At 45.3% G+C, this 9,048-nt stretch overlaps 2 long non-coding RNA genes across 2 annotated transcripts; both read left to right on the top strand.

Annotated features, from left to right (window-relative positions):
* Positions 1–1,815: 1,815 nt before the first annotated feature.
* On the top strand, positions 1,816–3,344 carry LOC143679061 (uncharacterized). Its single transcript, XR_013173535.1, has 2 exons — positions 1,816–2,042; positions 3,218–3,344. It is a non-coding gene; the product is annotated as an uncharacterized LOC143679061 (long non-coding RNA).
* A 2,161-nt stretch (positions 3,345–5,505) lies between these two features.
* On the top strand, positions 5,506–7,651 carry LOC143679060 (uncharacterized). The gene is made up of 3 exons (XR_013173534.1): positions 5,506–5,718; positions 6,823–7,015; positions 7,549–7,651. It is a non-coding gene; the product is annotated as an uncharacterized LOC143679060 (long non-coding RNA).
* The last annotated feature ends 1,397 nt before the right edge of the window (positions 7,652–9,048 follow it).

The raw sequence follows: 9,048 nt of genomic DNA, 5'->3' as shown, positions 1-9,048 counted from the left end.
TAGTATCAATATCATGATTCAGTAGTCACACGCATTTGTTAAATCCTATCTTCTTGATTATAACTTCGCCTTCTCCTTTGATCTTTCTCTCAAACTTTAGGAGTGTTTAGACTATGCCCATTATAAATTTTTAATGTTGGAAAGGGCTGTCAATATGGGATGGAAGTAGTTGATACTCTCAATCTTTTTTCTTTTTATTTCTTTTTCTGGAATGATGCAAGTATTCTAAAAATGATCTTGGTGATGAATATGCAACCATGTGATGATATTGTGAGTCCCTGAATGTATGCTTTCAATAGGCTGTATGTTGCATGAAGATATCTCAATAATGTATATACATATATATCTTTATAAAGGAATTCAACCCAAGGAAATAGTCATATATGTGCATATTTATTTATGTAAAAGATGTATATGTAAAGATATTCATCTTAGTATTGTTTATATGGGACAAAATGGGAGCTGAAGTAGGGAAAAAAACTACCTAAATATCCAAGAGTAGAGGATTGGTCAAATAAATTGTGGCAAACCTATATGATGGAATACTACGCAGCCATTTAAAATGATGTTTTCATAAAACATTTAGTGTCAAGGGGTAAATGAGAACAGCATAATGTAGGGTGATAAAAGATGGCTACAAAATAGTATGTGAACAGAGAAAACCGATTTATACATAGACAAAAAACTAGAGATAAATGCACAGAATGTGAATAGTGATTATCATCAGGTAAGGGAGTCACAGAGTATTTTTGGTTTTTTTTCTTTAAACTTTTGGGTACTTCCCAGATTTCTGCAATGAACATGTATTGCTTGTACAAAGAGAAAAAAAAAAAAGCAATAATGTGCGAGCTTGGGTTAGTCATCTCACCCTCCAAGTCTAAGTTTCCTGCCACTCCATGTGAATGGACGGCACAGGGGAGGGCACCCAGCACCTGCCCCCCTGAGGTCACACTGGAGGCCTTCCCCCCCTCTCAGTGGGGAGAGCACACCCCCCAAAATATTTTCTCCTTTAACCTCCACTTTCACCATATTATTTATCAGGGCTCAAATGGATCTGGTGGCTGTTTCAATTCTTTCCCATCTCTGACCATCTTCTCTTGGTGACAGCAGTGATGAGCTGAGTTGTCCTACCTGTGACAGGCTGAGGTGTGACTATCAGGCCCAGGCTGAAAATAGGCCTGGCGGGAAGGTGAGAAGTGAGGCCAGAGAGGGCCATTAGTGCACGGTGAGATGGAGGGAGTCTGGCTGGGCCACTGAGGCTGGCTGAGCCCAGGGCAGCCCTGTTATGGTGTCCCAAGGACATGGCAGTGAACCTGAGAAGATCGGGTCCATGGCTAGACCCAGCTGTGGGCAAGTTCAGACAGCCAGAAAACACCACAATGGTCCAGGACAGGGCCTGGCCCCTAACAGATGCTCAGTAGAGATTTGTTTTGTGTAGGAATAAATGAAGCTTCAGCACCATCCTTGGAGTTCAAAACCCTCCACCAGAAAATGTCAGCCAGAGCCAGGAGTCTTGAGCAGAGATGAGCTCACTGGGAAAAGGAACTAGGGAAAGCTTGGCTGCAAGCTTTCCTTATTCTGCACTATTTCCTTAAATGGTGTGGAATAGTGGGGAAAGCAGGGGCTTTAGGATTCTACCCAGTTGGAATCCCACCTCTACCACTCAGCAGCTGGGTCCTCTTGGGCAGTTCACCTTACCTCCCTGGGCCTCATCTCCTCATCTACCACACGGGGATAATTCTTTCCACCTCATGGGGCTTTATGAGGCTTTCGATGAGATCATGCAATCTTGAAGGACATATGCCAGGTCTGATTCAGTGGCTTTGGGGCCATGTGAGTGGGGAGTTAGGCAGGAATTGTGCTGTGTCCGTGGCCAGCACTGGGTGGGGGGTCATGTAGGCATTTGGTCACCGGTAGCAGGTGCCAGTCCTGGATGGCAACTGAGGCTGCCTGCCTCTCCCTGCCCAGCTGCCTGAGAGTGGGTTGAGCAACCGAAGCAGGGAAGCAGAGATGGGCTGGGAAGTGAGGAGTGGCCGAGAAAGGTAGGAGAAAATGGTCAGCTGAAGCCTTGGTCCTGAGCACCCAATGGAGTCCTCACATAGGGGCACAGGTCTGCTCTTCCTTGAGGATAGGTTTGCTCTGTAGGCTTGTTTGGAATCTCCCTAGTTGAGGGGGCTTGTCTCCATAAGCAGTTCTTATAGTCGATTGCTGGGTGTGCGCCAGGATTGCTCAGACCTCCCATTCCTACACACACTGTTTTATTCAAAATGGCACCCTAATACCATGGCAACAGCCTGAGGCACAAAAGAGTGGGCAGTTTTCAAAGATGAGGTGCTTGTCTTCACACATATCTTCTTCTCACACCCTCTTGGCTCTGCTCCCTGGAGCTCTCTTGTTGTCAAGTCCTGTCCCCCAAATCTTTGGGTTTGTCTTTACTTGGAGAGTACAACTCGTTCATTGCTACCCGGCTAGTCCTCTGGTCCTATAATAACAATTGTAATAACCATTGTAATTGCCAGTTGGATCTTCTGGAAGGTTTGCCAGCCTGGCATCCCCCATTGTGTCCTGGCTGCCTTCTGAGGTAGGCACCTCTGTACTTGTACATCAGTCAGCCTTACCCTGACTATGAGCTAACTCGGAGGAGGCTGTTGCATTGTACTCATGTTTTTGGCATTCAGACCCTAGCACAGTGCCAGCCACAGGGCAGGCGCTCAGCAGACATTGGTGTCATGAACAGTGAGGGGTGAAGCGGCAGCTACATGCATTACACACTTGTACGCAAAGTCCTTACGTAAACTATGGACTTTTGTTACTAATAATGTATCAATTTTTTTCACCGACTGTAACACTTGTACCACGGGGATGCAAAATGTTACTCACAGGGGAAGTGATGTGTGGATCTGAAGGAGTGTATAGGAACTCTGTACTTCCCACCCAAGTTTTCTGTAAACCTAAAACCACTCTAAAAATAGCTTATTATTTTTTAAAAAAATAAAATGTATTCCTAAAATTCTCTATAAGTACAATTTTCAGTACATCCTGGACACCTCCTGGGACCAGGCCCCAGCTTATGCTTACCTGGAACTTTGATTTGAATACTTGGACCAAAAACGTTTATTTAGCATGCTATCTTAGGCACAAGTAAATGTTTTTGTGTCCTTGTTGCATTATGGTTGTGACTGGATTTTTGTCTTTTACAAATTTGTTTCAAAAACAGGGCGGTGTGATGGTGGCTCAGTGGCAGAATTCTTGCCTGCCATGCTGGAGATCTGGGCTCAATTCCTGGTGCCTGCCCATGTCAAGAAATAAATAAATAAAATAAAAGAGTGAGGAGATGTAACAGACATTGTGTATGGCCACCCAAAAGCCACTGGCAACCACCCGACCCCCACCCCCTTGACTCGTTCAGACATACGGCTGGAAAATAAACACTCGATTTCCCAGCTCCTCTTGTACTAACAGTTCTGGTCAATGAGAGGTAAGTGGAAGTGTTGGAGGAAAGCTTTCTTTCCAGAATAGGAGGCAAATCTTTCTAAGAGAAAGCCTCTGCCTGCAGGTGCAATTAGCCATCTTGCAACCACAAGGCAACAAACAATGCTCAGAAAGGTCAAGTGAAAAAGAAGACAGTACCTTGGCTGTTCGTGGCATCACTGGGGATAGCATTGTAAGGCTGAGCAACGTCATGGCCTGCTTGGGAGCCAGGGCTTTCCTAGATGCAGGATTTTCAGTGTTAAAATGGGGCCAACCCTGGGTGAACTTGGCCTGTTGGTCACCCTAAACATCTTATTATGTGAGAAAAAGAGGCATCTATTGATCTCAGCCAGTATAGTTATATCTTCCTGTAATTTGTAGTCAGATGCATCCTAGCTGATGTGTAGGGAGGGTTGATGTTTCTACAGTCCCACACATGGACATGTGCAGAGTGCACAGGCCGTTCACAGAGGTTCGCAGTTGAGCCTGCATGGTGGGTTTGTAATCCCCATTTTACAGGTGAGAAAACCGAGACAGCACAAAGCTTAGCTCAAGTTAAACCTAAATTCTATGTAGTCCATGCTATGAACTTTCTCCTCCCATGCTGGTCTGACTCAATTCGTTGTAACTCTATCCCTTATTTAACTTTATTCTAGGAGTGGGCATCGTGCTTTTCAAATGAATGAAGTCACTATGAGGTGCAATCACTGGCCTTTTTATTGCTTCTTTCTGGACAGATCATAAAATCCTGGCGAACAACTTGTTTCTTGATCACTGCTGTTAGTGAATGAATAAATGAAGAACAGTTCACATAGATAAAAAGTTTTAATGAAAGAGTATTTTTGAATGGCTCAAAAGGTACAAAAGGGAAAGTAGTAAAGTCTCCTTTCTGTCCCTGTTGTCTTATAGATGAGTACTAGGAAAAACTCCATTCATTTCAAATTGTTGGTTTTGAAGGTGAATAATAAAGATAATTCTTTAAATTTGAATTTTCGCTTTTGAGATTACAAAACACTCAGAAAAGTGCAGTCTCCTTTGCTTCTGGCAGTACAGCTTGTCCCTTATTAAAAATAATGTTTATTTTGAATAACATTTTTATTTCATTTATAATGTTGTTGTCTGTAATAACGTGGGAAGATCTTCATGTTAATTGAAAAAAGCAGAATAGAGAACTCAGTATTTATATCTCTCCATCTAATGATATACTTAGAACTCTAAGCACAAAACCCCTATATAGAAAACTTCCTGGAAAGAACTCGTTGTTTCCTCCCTCTCTGCCCAACTGTCCCTCTTCCCTCAGGGTCTCCCATCTTGGGTGGGGCCCACCTGGGTTCCCAAGCCTTGGTGTTATCATCCCCAAATCCTCTTCCACCAGCACCAGCACCAGCACCAGCACCAGCACTGCTCCCCGTCTGCCCTCCCAGACACTCACCAAGAGAACTTGGTCCATTCTACCTCCCTAATGTCTTTCCAGTCTCCCTTCTTCACTCCATGCCTGCTGTCACCACTCATTCTGGCCCCTCCCTCTCACACCAGAACTTCTGCAGCATCTTTAAAGCCAGCCTCCCAGCTTCTAGTCTTGTTCTGCTCTACCACATTCTCCACCCTTCAACCAGGGCCCTCCTTCTTAAAAAAAAAAAAAGGCTTGCCCCACCTGCTGACAGCCTCTAATTGTGTCCCACTGTCCTTAGCTAACAGTTTAATTCCCTGCCAGGGTCAGGCCCCCGCTGTCTTCTGGATTCTGTGGGCTCAGCCCCCTTCCTGAGCCTGAGGCCTACCGATCCTTCGGGTCTCAACTTCACTGACTTTTTAGGAAATGAGGGTAAAAAATAGTGAGGCTGTGTTTTCATCATGATGCATAAATAGCTCAGTCAATCTATCATTCATTCATTCTTTCTTAGAAGAATCATTAATTCTGCTCAGATTTATTAGGTGTAATACATGTAATGGTCCAGGGCATCGCTGGTTCTAGATGCCAGCCCATGTGTTCCTGAACCTATAGCAGGACGATCTTGTTGCAGATTCAGCCAGAGTTTCCATCTTTGATCTATATTTGTTCAACAAATGATCATGCAAAGTTGGAGAAGAGAGAATCCCTGTCCTTGAGGGTCATGTCTGGTGGCCAACTTAAGCTTACTAAGAAATCATTGTGCTACGTGGTTACTGCCGAGAAGAGGAAGGCACAGCCCCGGGGGGTAAAGGGGAGTCAGCCACATCTCACAGTGGAAATAACAATTGAACTGATAGGTGAGTAGATATTTATAGGGCATGAGCCATGAGAGATAGGGGAGCAAGGAGGAGTGGGAGAGGGGCTCGTTCCAAAAGAGGGAATGACAGGTATAAAGGCACAGAGACATGTTAAGTCCTGGCTTATGGACTTAATGGGGGTGGGGTGGGGTGAGGTCTGGGAACCATCCACCACCGTACCTGCCGCATGGCATTTCATGCTTCTCCAGAATGCAAACTCTTCGCCCTTTCTCCCCTCCCCAGATCCTACCTGTCCTCAAGACCCACCAAAATCCTTCTCTCTTTTTTTTTTCATGGTTTCCCAACTATATATCAAACAAAGGGACACTTGTTTCCATTCTTCTTTGCACACTACCATTCAAAGACTTCATAACAAATCCCTCTTCCCATCCAAATTGTAAACTCCTTGAAGGTGGGGACTCTGGTTTATGCTTATTCTCACATTCCCCTGGGCATCCAAGTAAGACACCAACCGACTAGCTGCTCTGTGAATCCTCACCAGCCTGGTCTGGAATGTCTTAAAGATGAAATCCTGGGCTGTGCCTAGGAAACTTTCATCAAATATTGACTGGCTGGTGAGTCCCTTAATACATGCCTTCCATCTTCACACAGCGCCCGCTATGATACTGGATCATAGGTTCATGATGAGGGTTGATTAGATGACTCTAGTCTAGTTTTCTGAAATGTGCAAAGATTCTTGGAGAAGAGATATGTAATAATGTTATGGCAAATTTAAAGAGATTCCCGCTGGAAATTCTTAGCTCCAAACAATGTTTGAATTTACCAATAGCTTCTCACCCATGGAAAGTGAACATTTTTGCCATCTGTGTAATCCCGGACTTGCAAACAGAAGAACCAGGTCTTGGTTCCACCTCTGCCATGTATTAGCCTTGTGCTCTTGGACAAAGCACCTATGCATTTTTGAGCCTCTGTTTCCCTGTCCGTACAAAGGAGACATTAATACCTGCCTCATGCAGTTATCATGACCTTTATATGTAATGGATGTGAAGTTAATCGGAAGGAGGTGAAGTGTCATTTAAAAATCAGAGAGCAGTTTAATCTTTACTATAAACTAAAATTATCTTCCCTTTGTTTGATTTGCAGCATTCAAAAGTCAGATGCAAGCTCTCCACAGAGAAGTGAATAAACTGTATTTATTTTAAGGAGAAAGGGTGCCCATCACATCCTATTAAGAAAACTACTGCAACCACCTTCTCAGGTGACTCAGACATGGTAGAATGGTTGTGTCTGCCTTATTTGTGATTACAGGCACCAGGACAGGCGTGGTACAGACAAGGTAAGTTATTTTGCCTTGTACCCCAATGGAATTGCACCAGCTGAGGAAATCGCCTGGGCTCAGCTCTCAGAACACCAGCTTTTCCCCGAGAGAACTCTGTGTTCCAGGCTGCCCTCTTAGAAATAGGATTCTGCTTAGATTTGTCTGGGAAGAGTGGTTCAAAGACACAAACAACAAAGGTGGGCACCAAAGCAAAGACCCTAAAAAAGAAGAGGAAGAGGAGATTTGGGCAGGAGAGACGCCATGTCTGCACAGTGGGCACCAATCTAATGTGTAGTCAGGGACCCAGGCTTGAAGCATGTCTCTGATGCCAAGTGTGGCTTTAAGAAACTCACCCAACCTCTCTGAGCCTCAGTTTCCACCTCTGTAAAATAAGCATGATTATACATATCTTTTGGTATTACTTAAGGATTAAATGTTTTGCACAATGAAAAAAACAAATGCTCTATAGTTATGAGTTGACTATAAATTTATCTGCTTAGAATAACCAGTCAGACAGCTCACATAACCAGTGTGTCTCTGGGTCTCCACAGAACTCTCCAGTAAGGGTCCTTAAGTGGGATTCCAGGAACCACCCCCAAGGTCACAGAAGGCAGGTGAGAGGGTGTGCCATGAAATCCAGGTGATTTGCACAGGTAATTAAAAGGCCACCCCCAGGTGATTTGCCATTATTTCCTAAACACATCCTCCCTCCCAGGGGTGCCATGGCTGATCCCTACCTCACCTCCACCCACCCAGCTACCTGCCCTTCCCACTTTAAGGTTCTTAAGGCCCTTTAACTTTTTTTTTTTTTTTGATTCTCCCAAAAAAACCTGTTAGGTTAGGAGCGCAGATAACACTCCCTCCAACTACATACTTTTTTTTTGTTTTTTGGAGGCACGTGGTGCATGGCTTGGAATCAAACCTGGATCTCCTGCATAGCAGGCAAGTATTCTACCACTGAACCACCCACATACCTTTTATAGATGACCTGACTGAGGCCACAAAGCTCAAAGTGATGGTTTCAATTCTTTGGCCTCGGTAGCCCAAAAGCCCCACCTTGGGGGTCAGCTAGGATGTGGACCCAGTTTCTAACAGTCTGGCTCTGCCTGAGCCACAAGCCCATGCTGCAGCCTTGGGAGTAATCAGGCCTGGCTGCCCCCATTCACACAGGGCACCCTGGCGGCTCTGGCTAAGCCTGGGGACCTGCTGCCACCCACAGTATTTTACTTTCTTGCATTTGTTTCCAAGGAGACCAGCAAGCACTTGCTCCCTGTGTGTAATTTGGGCCAACCCTGTTGGCCCCACACTTTGATAAATGGGCTTCTCTGAGCAAGTGGGCAGTGACTGAAGCCCTGCCAGCCGCGTGGTTCACCCCTCTGTATCACACGCTCTCAGATGCGATTAGGCACCTGTGTCGCAGAGCTTGTTCGTGCCACTGCCCGGTCAAGTGGCTACAATCTCATTTGGCTGCCAGCTTGCTTGGCCTTTTGCATCATCCCGCCCTGCCCCCTCTTCCTTCAAGTAATGTTTAATCCATCATCGCAGATTTTTCAGGGAAGAGCCAGAGTGCATGTGTGAAGTTTCTGTGTCTTCCCCACTAAAGCACCTTCACAATTGTCACTCCAGATACTGGCAAGAAAAGAAAAAGAGAGAAAAAGCTACGTGGTTGAGGAAGGAGTTTCCTGGGCCTGGCCCCATTTCTGCATGTGCAGTGGTGGAATTTTACCCCAGCACCCAGCTTCTCTGAGCGGGAGAGCAGGGTAGGGATTCAGGCATTCATTCATTTGACAGATCTTAATTGAGCACATACTATGCAGTAGGCGCTGTTTTAGACACCAGGAATAAGGCAGTGAGCAAAGCAGATTTAAAAAACAAAACACTTGCTCTTGGGGCACTGACATTCCAGGTCCCTTCTTGCTCCAGTAAAGCCCACCTGTCTGAGTTGCCCACATCCACTTTACATTTCCTGTCTCTGGGCCTTTGCTCCCGCTGCCTGCACTGCCCACCCCACCTGCCCTCACCTGGCTCCCTGACGCAGGCTCAAGACCCGG

Source organism: Tamandua tetradactyla, chromosome 4 (genome assembly GCF_023851605.1).
Source record: "Tamandua tetradactyla isolate mTamTet1 chromosome 4, mTamTet1.pri, whole genome shotgun sequence".
NCBI classification, from domain to species: Eukaryota; Metazoa; Chordata; class Mammalia; order Pilosa; family Myrmecophagidae; genus Tamandua; species Tamandua tetradactyla.
This window is presented reverse-complemented; position numbering and strand designations above follow the sequence as displayed.